At 36.1% G+C, this 16,461-nt stretch overlaps 1 protein-coding gene across 12 annotated transcripts in view; it reads left to right on the forward strand.

Moving 5' to 3' along the window:
• Positions 1-707: 707 nt before the first annotated feature.
• alph (protein phosphatase alphabet) overlaps positions 708-16,461 on the forward strand; it is a 29,219-nt gene continuing 13,465 nt past the window's right edge. For 2 of the 12 annotated variants that reach the window (XM_073961984.1, XM_073961978.1), the window contains exon 1: positions 708-939. The gene's annotated coding sequence lies outside the window, so the exon portion shown is untranslated. Of the gene's footprint in view, positions 1,302-3,837; positions 4,341-14,014; positions 14,428-16,461 lie in introns of those variants that run through there. The other 10 variants (XM_073961990.1, XM_073961983.1, XM_073961988.1 and 7 more) reach the window with 9 other exon arrangements.

Consider the following 16,461-nt stretch of genomic DNA (forward strand, 5'->3'; position numbering starts at 1 on the left):
TGCTATCATATAAATTGTATGCTATTAAAAGTAAGGGAACACTTTACAGGTTAAAAATGGTAAGAAATGGTAACCTCAGGCACGTAAAGGAACAGAGCATTTGTTGGTGCTTGCTAGTGTGGCCGTTCATTTTTGTCATTCATAATACAACCACATAATATTTCGTGGTTGCTGCACGGTTGGACAGTTATCGATAATTGCAAAAAATCGTCATTCAAAACCGACAATGTGTACTGTACTTAAAGCGGGGTACACACGATCAGTTTTGACTATCGATTTTTCGGAATTATCGATAACTGTCCAACCGTACAGCAACCACAAAATATTTTGTGGTTGCCTGATGACTGACAAAAATGAACGGCCCCACTGGTAAAGTGCAGTACACATTGTCAGTTTTGAATGTCGATATTTCGAAATTATCGATAACTGTCAAACCGTCCAGCAACCACAAAACATTTTGTGGTTGCATGATGAATGACAAAAATGAACGGCCACACTAGCAAGCAACAACAAAGCTGTCATTCAAAACTGACAATGTGTACCCAGCTTAAGCAACCGATTATTTGAGCAAAACTGACAGTCAAAACTGATCGTGTGTACCCCACTTTAAGTGTGACCGCTCCGAAAAACCCAACAAAACTGAAGCAATCGATATTTACGAAAAATCGACAGTCAAAACTGGTCGTGTGTACCCCGCTTAACTAAACACACGAAAGATTTCTATGTTGCCTCGATAGTTCATTTTACGGAATCGTTTCTTTGAACCAGTTGGTTGCGAACTCGAGAAAAATAAATTTCTCGCAAAAAAATTGCTTGAATTTTACTAAATAAATAGTTGGATAAAATTCTCTGTCTGTCTGTGTAAAATATAGACGGTGTAAGATATAATAAATCGGAAAGAAATTTTGTGGTAGAGTCAGGCCACAAGAAAAGAAAAAGGCAAGTTCGTGTAATAACACAAAAGTACAATTCGTTCGCTGTATTCATTGTTGTATTGTGTGTTCGGTGTTATTATTCTTATTAAGTAAGCACTCTCGGTCTTTGTGTAAAATAAAGAAAAAATCAAATCTATAAAAATTTCATCCCAAAGCAAATGTTACATTTGCCTACAAGCCAGCCTGCCAGAGCCATCCAGCTAGAAGCGAACATAACCAACAAAATTCTGGCTGAAGAGCAAGCAATCCCTTCATCGTCGTTCTGTATTGTTGGTGTGGTGTTTGAAGTATGCAATTATTCATAAAAATACCTAATTTTCGGGCGGTGGGACGTATTTTGTTTATGTTTTGTGCGTCTTATTGTTGGTAATGATGATGATTTATGCCAAGAATAGTATTAATGGACTAAGAAATTTTGTGTTTGTTCAAAAGAAACTACGAGTATGATTATAATATGTTTGTATTAGTGTGTCATTGCTCCGTTTATATTTTTTTCAAAATCTTGTCGTTTTTACACGAGGGGGGTTTGCTGTGTTTTTGGGGTCATCAAGGAAAGGGGGGAAATGTGAATACACAAATACAATTGAAAATATATTCCTTGCAAAACAATGCAATTTTGTGTATGTTGTCATTATTTTTTGTCTAATTTTAGAATGACTTTTCTGCAATGATGCTAATGTAGCTGTTTTTGTGTGTGCTGTTCTGTTGTATAAGATGTTTTGGCGGTTTATACGGATTATGTTTGTGATTGTTTGTACAGTACTTTTTTAACATTATGGGGATTATCGTGAATGAAATTTCCCCGTGAGTTTTGTTTTTCCGCCGTTGCAACTTAAGGGAGAACGTGAACAAATTCACGGGGAATTGCGTTCATGATAACCCCCTATAAGACCAAAGATGACAATTTGGAGTAAGTTTTACTGGCGTTTATTTTCATGATAATAGCGCTATCTTGATTTGTTGGTAGATGTTTCCCGTTAAACCAAATCAGTAGTGCGATTCTCTAACTCATTTTTTTAAGTTACCGACATAAATCAGTAACAGTTCAAATAAAAGTTGTCAACACTGTTGCTACGACTACTTTTTATTGGTCGCTAACTTACCGAAAAATATCGTTAATTACCGAAAGTATAAGCATTTTAGTGTTACCGACATTAGTCGGTAACTCAAAAAATGAGTTAGAGAATCGCACTACAGGATAGCATCAATTCAATTCTAATAAACGTAAGGGCTTATGTCTCGTTTAGAGGCACCTCTCGGATCATGCTGAAATTGTTACAATAGGTAGTGCTTGGGACCCTGTCACAACGATATACTTGTATAGCCTTCCCGGGATAGTCCATACTTCCCGAGATGACATTTTAGTCCATATTTACATTAGGCAATTTTCCTTGCGGCAATTGTCAGTTTGTAGGTGAGAGAGGGTGTTGAGAGGCAAAGGGTTACCATATGCCTCACCTCTCTCTCCATCAAACTGACAATTGCCCCATGGAAAATTGCCTAATATAAATATGGACATAGTCCCAATTTACATTGGGCGAGTTTACTTGCGACAATTGTCATTTTGTAGGAGAGAGAGGTGAGGCATATGGTAACCCTTTGCCTCTCAGCACCCTCTCTCACCTACAAACTGACAATTGCCGCAAGTAAACTCGCCTAATGTAAATTGGGACTTACTATTCTTACTTGGGCAATATGGGTATCGTTTTAAAGCTTATGGAGAATACTTTTGTTTGCGCAGACAACTTTTGCACCTGTACATAGGAGAAAGTCTTAAAACCAGACCGAAGGCCGACTACTTAAAGAATTGTAAGTTTAAGGACCTGAAGAATTTTTTTTTGAAATTTTTAATGGCCTGTTTCACTAAGATAATTCGAATTCAAAATTGTTCGAAGTACTACCAAACATCTGTTTTCTGAAGAATATTTGATTCATTTTTGTTTTAAATCAAACAAAATTTTCTACAGTAACAGGTGTTTGGTAGTAGTTCGAACGAATTTGAATTCGAATCGTCTTAGAGAAACAGGCCATAAGTTTCCGTTTTAAGTGATCCAATTTCCGCTGCTGTACAAAAACCACAGCGATTTTACCTCGGAACCGTTGACATCCCTGCTTCCCATCATCCAATGTATCGTTTTTAGTCCGTTAGTCGATGTTTAGACGTTCAAAGGTAATGGAAAAGAAAATTGAGTTTATTGGCCAGGGAGTAGAGAGGAATAAGAGGGGGTACATACACCCCTGTACTCGCAAATTCTGTTTAGTTTATTCTTTGCAGATTTTTTTGCATTTTATTTTATTTTCTCAGCCGGCAAATAAACAACAACGCTTACATTTGAATTAAACACTTTTGTGATGAAAAATAAATTGAACAATAAATTATCTGTAAAAATAATTTTTAATTAACTTAAATTTAATTTCTATAAGCAATGTGGCCTTTGCATGATCAAACGAGAAAATAAGAGTGAAGAAGAATCAGAAAATTTACACAAATGTTTGCTAATCCAACAATAAAATGTGGAATAATTTAGAAAAACTGAATTTGCGAAACTTCGCTCTATGGTTAGTTAGTATGTAATGAACTAATTTCAAGGAGCTAATATGAATAGTTGTGATATAATTTCATGTTTTGTCCCTCATGGGGAATCCACAAAAATATAAATATCCTGGACCCTTCCCTTAAGTACGTTTATCACGAGATTGAAAAATATAACATTTTTTCATTTAAACAAATCCCGATTTAGTATTTTGCAATGAATTAACGTTTTTTTAAGATGCATTGACATCACTATTTGTCATTAATTTCATCTCTCGTATCTATTTTGTATTTCACAAGAGAATAAAATCAGCCACGCTCTTCCCTTGAGAATCGTTATTTGGCGGTATTTTTATTTTGCTCACACTTGCATTTTCCTAACTGTCACTCTCGTTGTGTATTTTGATTTGTTAATTTTTTTCTTGCTTTTTTCCCATTCAATGGCGCTAATTTCAAAACAATTTCTTTCGATGACGCAAAGTTTATAATTTAATACTATCATGTACAACAGCCGCAACAAAAACAATTGTGTTTTTGTTATGAACAAATAAATAACAAAACAAAAACCATCTTCAATTACATGTAGTTTTGAAATGTCGTTGTCGTCGTTTTCACTTGATGTTTCATGACTAAACAAGATTTTGATTTGTGCAAAATGAACTTACGCTCCCGCTAGAAGTAATACACGAAATATTCTGTGATTCACACAATTCCAAATTGGTTGGGATACCCACTATAACGACTATGAAGCCAGCAGCAGCAGAAATAGAAACTCTAATAACCACAACAAAATATCTACATATTTTGTTTTTATTTTTATTTGTTGTAGTTCTGATAGGGAACAAGTACATAATAAATCAATTTATAGAAAGGTAAATATTGCAAAAATAATTTTGAAAACAATCAAAATTCGTAGGAAAAGCACTTAAGTCGAGAGCACCAACTTTGTTTCACGAGTAAAACAAAATTCTTAGCGGTTTAGAAGGTATGAGCCTAACAAAATGAGCCTTTTTGAAATCAAGGCTTCGGGGGCCCACAACCGCGAAAGTCCAAGTAACAGCCCAGCAAAAAGTTTGCCTCCAAAGAGGCAGTTAAATGATATGCACAAGTGATCTGGAAGTGCATCAAATTATGCATTTTCACTCATGATTTTTACAAGAGCGTGACTAGAGACTGACTCTTTTTGGCACTGCATTTTAACTGACCCTCTGGCACTGCATTTTAACTGACCCTTTGGCATTGCATTTGAACTTAACCTTTGGGGTAGAATAGTAGGCAGTCCAAAGCATGTGTTTTGATACAGGCATTCTGCGGAAATTGTGCAAGCCATAACAAAATATGCCAGAACAAATAAAATGCATTATTTGTGCAAAACAAAAATATTAAGAACTTTATTACATTAACACAAATTATGAAAATTCTCCATTGAATTCAATCGCAAAAATGCGTGTTTTCTCCGCTCTCCATTTAATCCATGCTGAACTGTTTTTGCTTTATTTGCTAAATGGGTTGTCTTCCCATCATCAGTTAAGATTTCGACATGTACTCCAACAGCATTCCATTCGGAAATTTTCTTCTCTTGAGTTACCGGAAAAGTGTTCACAAATGAAATATTATTTAGTTTGTATTAACAAATGTTTGAAAATGTTAACACGCTTATCTCTTATTGGAAAATGTATGCCGCTGCCTGTAGAGATGTACAAACTGATTTATGTACATGTAGGGATCTCTAACAACTGCTAATAATATGTAGCGAACGGAGTGCCTTTTTCACGACTCCTTTTGGACTGCATCCGGATGCTGTTAAATTGTGAGGAATTGGAGTGCCTTTTTCACGACTCCGCTGAACTGCATCCGGATGTTGTTAAAATGTGACAAGTGGATGTGATTCTTTGGATTGCATCCAAATGCGGTTAAAATGTGAGGACTGGAGTGCCTTTTTCACGATTCCGGTTGAACTGCATCAAAACATGCCGTGACAGAACTAGTCCACATTGCACTACTTCCAATTTATTTTGCTGGGAGGGAAACACGCCGGGACACGTGTCTTCCTATTTTTGGTCTTCTAACACGCTGCGGTGTCAGAATATGTTTATTTTTCCATGATTCAAAAAATTACACACAGTGTATGGTGATTATGTTTGGACGAAATATGGTTCTGACAATTTCGGGTCGATTTAGCCCTGTCTGGCTGACCGATTTGGTCTAAACTTTGAACTTTGTAATATTTATTCTAGACATGGATTAGATTCGAACGTGGAATATATCGATCCAATACTTTGAGTAACTTCCACACAAAATTTGAAAAAAAAAAATGGCATAAGTACAGTTTAAGGTTGGTTCAAGTTATTTCAGGGCCAAGTCCATACTTCCCGAGAAAATGGAACTAACGCTGTAAAAACTCCCCTTTCTCAGTCTACTTTTTGGGGTACCGCCCTCATAAAAGTTCACAAATTTTCTCTAAGTGCAGTTTCAAGTATATTTTAAAGGTAGAAAACGGAAATGACTGAAGGACGCGATAAGTATAGAAAGGAATGGCTCCAAAAATAAGATCCACTTCCAAAATGGACTATGTCAGTCCATTCCTTCAAGTGCATCCTCCGCAACACATTTGAGCTTCAAACCAAATATATTTTTTGTCGGCAAATATCAATAAGGGCTACAAAATTCCTTCAGGTACCTCCTCCGCAACATTTTTGAGTTTTAATCCAAATCCATATTCGTGCCTCCACAAAGGGTCACAAATAAAATAAAATAAATAAATAAAAACTAAATAAACTAAACTAAACTAAATAAAACATTTTTGACGATTTTTTATTTTTTTTTTTTTTGAGTAGCCGGTATTCGATCTGTCTATAGATTAAAGTTTCAATTCACATATGCTGAGGGTATATCTCTTAATAATTGTGTAATTTCGCAAGAACTATTGATGCTATGCTTTTGGTATGTTAAAGTTTCTAATAAAAAGATTTTGACAACAAAATTGATGAAATTAGAAAATGTTTTGAGATGAAACACACGGTGCTCTTGAAACAATTTTAAATGGAAGGTGCTTACACCTCGGAAGTTTTTGCGGATTCTGAAACTACAATGTTTATAGATGAGAAAAATCAAAAAACAAAAAAAAAAATCGCCGGAGCGCTTTTAGGGGTTGTTTAGGTTTTCACGATATTGCTTAGAAACCGCAAGTCCTATCAAAATTGGACTAAAGAAAATGTTGTAGCTATGAAAATTCTCTACAAGATCGACCTTTGCGGTATTTTCGCAGTTTTTACCATTTTAGAGATATAGAAGTTCAAATTGGGACAATGCACTGACTGTATCGCCCCCTTAGAAAACAATATCAAGAAGGGTGCGCCTTAACTAACTTTTGATGAAAACCGCTTACACAGGGGAAGTTTTTGTGAATTCTAAAACAGCAATGTTCATAGACGAGAAAAATCCAAAAACAAGAAAAAATCGCTGTAGGGATTTTTAAATAAATCGCGGTCAAAATTCACATTTTTAGGAGTTTTTTAAGTTTTCACGATTTTGCTTGGAAACCGCAAGTCCAATCGAAATGGAGCTAAAGAAAATTTTGTAGCTGTGAAAATTCCCTAGAGGATTGACGTTTATCATTTGTTCCCAGCCTGTACCATTTTAAGATAAAGTACCTCAGTTTACATTTTTAGTTTTTTTGTTAGGGTTTCGCGATTTTACTTGAATACGGTAAGTCTTATCGAAATGGGACCTGAGAAAATCTGAAAGCTGTGAAAATTCTCTACAAGACTGACTTAAGTAACTTATCCTAAATTGTACCATTTTTTTAGATATATAAGTTTATGTTGGGAATTTGCAGTCATGACATTTTTTTATAATGGGGCGATACAGAATTGAATTGAATTTGAATTGTCCCAATTTGAACTTCTATATCTCAAAAACAGTAAAACCGACGAGAATACCATAAAGGCCAATCTTGTAGAGAATTTTCATAGCTACAACATTTTCTTTAGTCCAATTTTGATAGGACTTGCGGTTTCTAAGCAAAATCGTGAAAACCTAAACAACCCCTAAAAAAGTCAACTTAAATCGCGTATTATTTAAAAAGCGCTCCGGCGATTTTTTTTGTTTTTTGATTTTTCTCATCTATAAACATTGTAGTTTCAGAATCCGCAAAAACTTCCGAGGTGTAAGCACCTTCCATTTAAAATTGTTTCAAGAGCACCGTGAACATCTTACAACTTTTCGAGGGGACCAAAATGCCTGTATTTTTTAAGAAATAGCCCGATTTTTTTTCAAGGGACCGGGAGTTTGTTGCGAATTATCGAAGACTGCGAATTATCGCGATTCTATTGTATATACTTCCTCAGATAATCACCCAAACTAAGCCAATAGATTGTATGCCAATATTTTCTGAGATAATGCCCCATAGATAAAAAAACACTCCCGGCATCAACTAAAAGTACTGATGAGCACGAAAACTTTCGAATTGGGTATCTGATTTGGCCAAAACTTGAACATGATAAAATTTCTTCCAGACGTACATACATACATCAAGTTCCACAAAAGTCTATATTGGAATACACCTTCCGGTATCTCCCTCACAAAAGTTCATCATTAAGTGCTTGATTGCAGTTTAAGGGCGGGTTGTTCGAGGACCGTTTTGAAATTTTAACCGAAGGTAAACTCGGACATTCTTTTTATAGAGATATAATGTTTTCAAAGGGGTATAGGTGTTGTTTAAGCGCTGTTCGGGGTTTCATTTGGCTTTTCTTTTCAAGGTAGTCCTTGTTATTCTGATTACCCAAAAGTTGTAATAAATCGTACGTTGGCCATCTAAAATGGCTGGATGGGACGATAACTATATAAAGGAAAGAAAATATCGCGATTTTTTTCAAGGGACCGAAGATTACGAATTATCGCGATTCTACTGTATATACTTCCTCAGATAATGACCCAAAGTAAGCCCATAGATTGTCCTCACCGTCCCTATTACTACTGTAAATTTTTTCCGGGGTAGGTCAATAAGAGATAATGTTCCCATAATTCAAAAAACCTTCCAGGCGCTAACTAAAAGTACTGATGAGCACGAAAACTTTCGAATTGAGTATATGATTTGGCCAAAACATGAGATTCTGTTTATAGAGATATGGATAATGTTTTCGAGGGTGTTTGGGTGCCACCATGGTGCACGCCCGCCTTGCACGCTGAAGGTTGTGGGTTCGATTCCCCGGCCAGACAACACCCAACATTTTTCAGCTTCCTCAGTAATGTTGGCGACATTTCCTGAGTATTTCGTTCCTTGTGATTCTGATTATCCAAAAGTTGTAACAAATCGTACGGTGACCAACTAAAATGGCTGGGTGACACTATAACTATATTGGCTATGTCGGTTTATTTCTATTCCCATTAGGTACCTTCTCAACAGTTGCGTTTTTTATACCCTACACCACCTTGTGGAAGGGGTATTATGTCTTTGTGCATTAGTTTGTAACATACAAAAGGAAACGAGATAGACCCATAGTTCCTTTAAGGGATATACATAGAATCACTTTCTTAGTCGATTTACGCATGTCCGTCTGTCTGTCCGTCCATGTATATTTGTAAACAAAGTACAGGTCGCATTTATTGTCCGATTCGTATGAAAATTGGGGAAGATAGTTTTTTTGGCCAAAGGACGAACGCTATTTATTTTGGTAAAAATCGGTTCACATTTGGATATAGCCCCCATATATGTCTTCGCCCGATTTAAGGCATTTGGTGCACGAAACACACTATATATGACCGATTTCAATGACATTTGGAATGTTCGACTGAATTTAGTCTAGAAATATATATATATATATATTTTAGGCAGATTTGAGATATTTGATGCACGAAACACACTATATATGTTCAATATTGATAAAATTTGGACTATGTGACTGAATTTGGTCTACAAATAAATGTGTGATTTAGTGGGATTTAGCTCCCATATATATTTTACATATTCACAGTGGTGTAGGTTTTTATATAGTCGGTCCCGCCCGACTTTGATCCTTTCCTTACTGGTTTTTTGTTTCCGATCGTGTGGAAATTCTAATAGGTGGTAATAGTAAGCACAGCCGCCTTGCACACTGAATGTCCGGTTTAGATTCCCACGCCAGATAACATCACCTTCCCTGAGTATTTCAGCCACGCACCACTTTTTTCCAACAAGTGGTGTCTTAATCTAATTCGGGGTTAACTCATTGATAAGAGAGACGACTCAGTTGTCTCCTCTGGTTGTAGGAACAATTTCATAATTTTTTTTATTGGGAAAGCCAATACTTTTCGCTTTAAAGTGTTTAGAAGTCTTTGTTATAACGCAATAATATTATTCTCCATAATGGGGTGCAATACAACTTCCGAAATCCATGTTGATTATTCTGAACTGGATAACACTCCTAATATCTCAATAGTCTTCGCTACCGGTAAAAAAGTGAGATCGGTTAATATGATTCACATTAGCGGCATGCTTGCCTGGGTTCAGTAGTGCGACTACTCTGCCAATTTTGAAGACTTTGGCTAGTTAGGTGACTAAAGATATGTTGAGTTGATTTCAGACTCCTGTTTTATATAGCTGTTTTAACATCACCATTGGAGTAAGATCCAAGACCTTTGGCTGTTTTGCAATACCACGGATAATATATCCACCACCATCTACCGCAAACTGTGGTGATGGTGCCACCTCATCTATAAGAATTCCAAATGAATTTATACTCTTCTCATCGCCCAGTCATTACCTGTTAAAATAACATGAAGATGAGGAGATGGTCTCACCAGAGGAAAACAATACGCCGTGCACCCCATTCATTTAATGAATGTGGGTGTTTACAATACAAAATGTGGTGGTGTGTTTGTAACTTCGTTTTTCTGCTTAATATGACTCTGAGTCCTGCAGGCCTGTGTTGCATGCTGGGCAGATGTTTTGAACGGTGTCTCAATCCTTGTCTTATAGGAATTTAGACGGCTGCACCAACTCGAGCATAGTTGAGCCAAAACTACTCTGCTATGTAGTGGCAGCTGACACTCCTCAGTTGCGATAGTTGGGAGATTTTCTCCGAGGACTGCGACTGTATTCGTGTGAATGCTATATAAACCTGCTTGTTGAATAGGGGTTCCCTTTTGTCTTTATAGATCATGAAGATAACTGTCGCATGCGCGGACGAAGTGAACGTGCTGTCGAAAGTGACCCCTAGAATTTTGGAGTAGTTGGTGGTCGGAATTCTGTTACCATCGACCATGACATTGAAATCAGTGCTCACCTCTGCAGTCCATGTGGTGGAAGAAGGAGGTAAGATCAGTCAAATAGGAGTTCAGCCTTTGACACATGACATCAGGGAAGGTACCTAACGGCAAGATTGTACAATCATCCGCATACGTTATGATATCAATGCCGTCTACAGAGGGTAGAATGCAGGATAGGTAGATGCTGAACAGTTCCTGAAATATCACCCCCCCCCCCCCCACCCTTAGGGAACCCCCTGTTTCTGAATTCCACGTACGACTGGCGTCCACACATATAATTGATTATCCAACGTTTTAAAATTGGTCGGAGGGTAGTCTGTACGATGTCCTCGAACAGCGTTGGAATGCTTGATAGTATCAAAGGCTTTTGATAAGTCCGGCGCTACCATCACTGTTCTACCATACGGCTTGCTCTGGTTGAGTCCTCGACTAATATGTGTAGATGGCATGCAGCGTTGCTGTCGTTACGGAACCCATGCTGCTGATCGGCAACTGGATAGCTATTTCTGGCACTGGAGAGGACTACAGGCGACAAAAGCGAAATCGGTCTGTACGTATCACCTTTGCTGGCATCCTTGCCTGGCTTCAGTAGTGAGACCATTTCCCAGACTTCGGCAAAGATGAGGGTGGTTAGCGGCATATCGAGCTGTTCCAACATTGTCATGGATATTCCTTCAGGGCCCAACGCTTTGGATTATAAAGCATTCCTTCATCCTTGGGCAGATCTCTGTAGCGGTGAAGGGTATTTTTTTAAAGTTGTAAACTTCCGTGGAGGTTTTAATTCATTTTCTAGTTTAGAGCTGAGCTTACTGACCGTTGATTTTTGCAAGTGAAAAAGGAAAGCCGCGATTAGAACCCACACAACCACCAAGTTAGGTTGTTTGTCAACTGGTTCTAAAATTGGTTTGACCCAGTGAATTACATCAAATAATGAAGGAAATTGCTTGCAAGTTAAAAAAGTTGCATATTTTATGATTGATAATCTATCAAGAAAAATCTTGCTTATTCTATTTTAATATTGATAATTTCTTATGGTATAGAGGTGATATCGGGTTCAACGCATGAACATTGAACAAGTAGAAGAACTGTTCAACATGATTGTGAGATATGTTTATAGCTTGCGTCGATCGGAAAAGGCAATGATTTCCCTTGGAGTTTCGTTTAATGTTTTTGTTCAGCAACGAGTTTTCATTTCTTTACAAATCTTTACTTTTAGAACTACCCGGTTTCCTCCGAGATCGGCTTGCTTTCTCTAGATCTATTAGAAACACACAATTCACTTTGTTACGTTTTCTGTATACGGAGGATATGAGCTCGCGTTGTGAGTTATTTTGAGACTACTATTTTGTTTATGCATTGCTTATGACTATCATGGGTGTGCTTACAAGTATGAGAGATCACTTATATTAATAATATAAGTATTATATAAACGTTTAAGTATTATATAAACATGAGTTTAAAATATTCGGCACAGGTCTTCTAAAACATTCATAATTATTGACTTAGCCAGACATTCTATGTCTTTCTCAAAAGCAAAGCCCAGATCCTTCCAAAGGTAAATATGCTGAGTCCTTTTCAATAAATGTTGTTATTTTTTCTTAGCGCCTTTGATCTGAGTTTCTTCATTAATACAGAACTTAAATAAAAAAAATTAAAAAGTAGGATGTACGCCAAGCATCAATAGGCTTCTTTCTCTGTGACAAAATTGCGATAAACAAAGTAGTCCTACAAAAAATTTTGAAAATCGGGTCCGATTTATATATTAGCTATATAAAGGGCCCATGGAAACTTTGAGGCCCCAGTGGCACGTGTTAACATATTCTGATTGAGCTCAAACTTTGGTAATCTTCTGAAGTGGTTCCAATATGTTCAAATTATAAAAAGGTAAGACCATCAATTAGTTCGTTATTACAAACTATTGTATGAATATCTTTAAAAATCCTTTTTGTAAATACACTCCAAATTTGTTGTTTCATTTACACCCAAAATTTAAGTGAATAAATATTTTGGGGCCTAATTGTATTTTCGGTGTTTGGAGTGATATTGCATTTGCGAAATGTACCCCAATTTCAAAAATGCATTTTGGTCAAATTTCCTAGGGCCCTTTTGTATTGGGTCCATTTTTCAAATTAAAAAAAAAACACCCCAAAAATCTGGGTCCATTTTCATTTCCGTTTGGGGTGTTATTTCATGGGGCCTTATTTCTTTACGTCATTTTTTCAATGTCTTCTTCATATTTTATGCTGGCAGTAGAGATAATATAAAAATGTATGTACTTAAAAAAGAAATTCCCCAAAAATCCACAACATTTTTTCAGATTTTACCAAATCCCCAAGTAGGTTTTTTGTCCCCATTAAATACAAATATAAATCCCCAATTTAACGAAATATCCCCAAATACTGACAACGCTGTTTCAATCATTGCTCTCATTTCAGTCTTTCCTCTCTCTCGCAAAAGAACATTAGCGGTATTCACTCATGTTGGTAAAGTGGCATTGTAGATCTTGTACATCTTGTTAATATTGTAGATCTACAAGTGTTTACAATACCACAACAACAAAATACATGAAAGTTTAATTTACCACAGGGTTGTTAATTTACTCGACCTAAAAGTATTGTAAACATTCCATTGTACTTTGACAAGGGTTAGAACAGCTGATTGTTGTGTCGTCACGTTGTTGTGAGTTTTATTAATAGGTTTGTCCTTGTACTTTCTCAGTAAATATTACTCAGTAACTTCTTTTAAAGAGTAAAGCATTTATACTCTTTCAAAGGAAAAAATTAAAAAAGTAAAAAGACAACATTCAGTAAAATTTTCAATTTGATTAATATTTACGATTATGATATTTGAATATTTTAACATTTTGACAACTGCCTAAAGCTACAAAATTTTACTGAACAAAATTCCTTCAGTAAAAATTATAAGTTCTCAGTAATAAAAATTTAAAAAAAGTTTCTCAATTCATTCTCTTTTACTGAACATTTGTGTAAAAAAACAACATTCAGTAATAATTTGTAATAATTATTACAAATTATCGGGTACGCATACACACTTTATGTTGGAGTTTTGTTTTTTAGTAGAAAAATGGGAAAAATAAAAAAAGAGAATGGAGGCCAAGAAAAAAACAATTTTTTTATGAAAAAAGTGTAATAAAACTGAAACTAAAAGATAGACTTACGACGACGTTAAGATGCTTTGATTTGTTTACGATATTCACAAAAAAGACATTCACACTTCGTTGTAAAAAACCCTGGTACATATAGTACATTAACAAGAGTTGTAAATCTACAACAATGAGTGAATACCGCTATTGTTTTGTTTATCTTTTTGCTTTCGTTGTTTGGTCCGCCGTCATTTCAAATTGTCAAAAGTTGTCTGCTTTGCTGCTGCTGCCAACTTTTAGTACAAGAAGAAAAGAAATAAAACAAAAAAAGGTATCCAACAGACGACGACCGACGGCGATGAAGAATTATAAGAATTATTTGCTCGCTGCTTCTCCTCTTTAAGTATTTGCGCTGTTATTCTTCTTGTTTAGCGGTGGTGTACAACTAATTTCGATTTCATTAAAAAATAGAATCATTTTATTCGATAATCAGAAGAAAAAAAGAAGAAATCTGAACGAAAAAAAACTACTTCTACAAGACAACAGACAGTGTGACGCTTTGGTGACTGGCGCTGGTGTTTTAGAGTGTATACAAAAAGAAAGTAAAGGTATTATTGTGAACTAAATTCCTTAAGTGCTCCAATTAAAAATGAAAGAAGAAATGTTTTGTTATTTTGCAATAGCCATTCAGCAAACTGTGATATAATCCATTCATCAATCCTTTGTGGGCGTTGCGGAAACTTTATTGTGGTGTATTGGCAAATTTATAATATTCTTTTTTTTTTTGAAAAAGGATAATTGAATGTATGTAGTGCGTACATGTGTGTGTTCCCTGTCTTCAAATAGCCAAATAATTCATCATTTTTATACATTTTCAAATATTTCCCCTCAAACCATTAATCCCCTGCTAAAGTGTACATAAATTTCATCACAGGACCCCAGCTGATTTTTACTTATTTTTTCCTTGTCAAAGGATTCGTCATATATTGAGGGTAATTCTACTACATTTTGCACCTTTTTCCTTTTCATTCAAGAAACATTTTAATTCATTCGGTCATACCTGGCAAACAATTTAACTTTTTTCCTCTCATTTGTGTTCGTGAAAATGTCCTTCTTCTGTCCATCTCTCCTCACCCTTTTCTCTATATTTGGCACAAATTTTTGCGTCTGCGGCTTTAGTGCCAATCTTTCATTGATTTTTCTTATAAACAAATTCTTGTTGTTTGGTTTTTTTTATTTCCCCTTTGTTGTGCCATTCGCAGCAAATGCCGCAACTGGTTGTTTTTGAGTTGTGGATTGTTTTGTCATGTGTCTGTCTGGCTGGCTCTGTGGTGTTTAGACTTGTGTATTTTATTCCATGATTCTTGTTGACTGGTAATTTGAAAATGAGCTTTATTTGATTGAGGCCATTCCGAATTAAACAACTTTTCGAACTAAATGCATTTCCTGGATCAGTATATCCTAAATAGATGTAGCAAAGTACGTCGGCTTATTCCTAGTTTAGCTATAACTGTCGGATAAATCTTAAATTTTTACCATAGATAGATCTCGATGCCCTGATTACGAAAATATAAAATTTTGCCGGCGTTCATAACCTCTTATCCCGTTGTTTTAATCGAAAGTACGGGCAAATACCGGATATATAACCGGGTTTTCTGAACCCATATAGGTATCAAATGAAAGCGTAAAATAACACCTTTTTATATCCTCAGCATTTATACTAACGAGGGTATATACACTTTCATACGGGCAAAATGTATGTGCCTCATCAAAATAATGGTTTTAGACCCCAAGTATGTTTGGACGAAATGTGTTTCAGACAATTTTGAGTCGATTTAGGAATGTCCGTCCGTCTGTCTGGCTGGCTGGTTCGCACGATAACTCTCGAACGGATGAACCGATTTGGTCCAAAAGTTGGCTACCTCCAACACAAAATGTCGGATAAGTTCACTTTAAGACCTGCTCTCGAATCACTTTGATAGTTGTTGAAGCAACTTCCATTCACTGACCTCCTTTACGACAGTAAACGTTTTTTTCAGGGGCAAGTCCATACTTCTTGAGAAAACAGCCCGAAAGGTAAAATACTCCCATGGCACCATATGTAGTGGGTGGAGAGCACAAACTGATCAAATGATTTGGTCCAAATTGTGGCCTTTATTATATTTTGTCCAAACTTAGTTTTAGTTCGGGGATAGGCAATACCGGTCCACAACTTCCTATACATCCCCACAATATTTTAAAAAAATGTCACTAAAATCCTATTCACGATATCTCTCGAACGGGCTGAGCGTATATCTCTGTCGGCAAAGCCGACTGATACTTTTTTACTTGTTAATGATTTATTTTCCGTTAAAATGCTAACCCCGGTTAGGGAGTTAGAGAAAAAAAGTGTATTTTTACTATATTTTTTGCTTAAAAATTCCGGAAATTAAAATTTTAGGGAAGAAAACTTACAATTTTAAAGAAACTGTTGTCCGCGTAGCTTAAATTTGAACCCTTCCATAGGAGAAAGTATTAAATCCCCGGCCGAAGTCCGGCTACTTAAGAAAACTTATAATTTTAAAGATACTTTTGTCTGCGTAGCCGAAATTTGCACCTGTCCATAGGAGAAAGTCATAAATCCAAAGGACGGCTACTTAAGA

The sequence above is a fragment of the Musca autumnalis genome, unplaced genomic scaffold (assembly GCF_047663935.1).
Source record: "Musca autumnalis isolate F117 unplaced genomic scaffold, ASM4766393v1 scaffold_1, whole genome shotgun sequence".
Lineage (NCBI taxonomy): Eukaryota > Metazoa > Arthropoda > Insecta > Diptera > Muscidae > Musca > Musca autumnalis.